The sequence below is a fragment of the Arachis ipaensis genome, chromosome B02, assembly GCF_000816755.2.
Source record: "Arachis ipaensis cultivar K30076 chromosome B02, Araip1.1, whole genome shotgun sequence".
Classification (NCBI taxonomy): Eukaryota; Viridiplantae; Streptophyta; class Magnoliopsida; order Fabales; family Fabaceae; genus Arachis; species Arachis ipaensis.
Genome location: NC_029786.2, coordinates 101,647,434 through 101,648,002, shown reverse-complemented (window position 1 = coordinate 101,648,002; position 569 = coordinate 101,647,434).

Below are 569 nucleotides of genomic sequence, written 5' to 3'. Positions count from 1 at the left end.
ACATAATTTTATAATTAAATAATTAAATTTATTAAAATCAAAAAATTAAATATTGTTACAACAGTATAATTTTTTTTAAACACTAAATACGTACATATAATATGGTATGGTATCGCACTTTTTAGTTGCTTTATGGCAATACATAATTCTCGGAACACAAATGCTTGTTGGATACTTGGATGGACAACATTTCGTTAGACGACAAATGAAATTAAAAGTTTCAAGTGTATGTCCGTCAAGCATTATTATTGGACTGCATATCAAATTTTCTTCTTTTATATACTTAAAAAAGTAACTAATAAATAAATAGAGTTCATCAGTTCCAAAAATATATAATCTTGGACAGCAACGCTCCTGTTATTTTTTAGAATAAAATAAGATATTAAAAACAAAATATAAGTGTATTTTTTATAAGTGTTTTTGTATCTTTTTTATCATAATAGACACAAAATATACTAATTCAGTGTTTATAAATATAATATTTTTATTCATATATCTCATATATTAAATATAATTTTATATTTTTGTATTTCTATTTCAGTGTTTTGTCTCTATAAACAAATATAGTC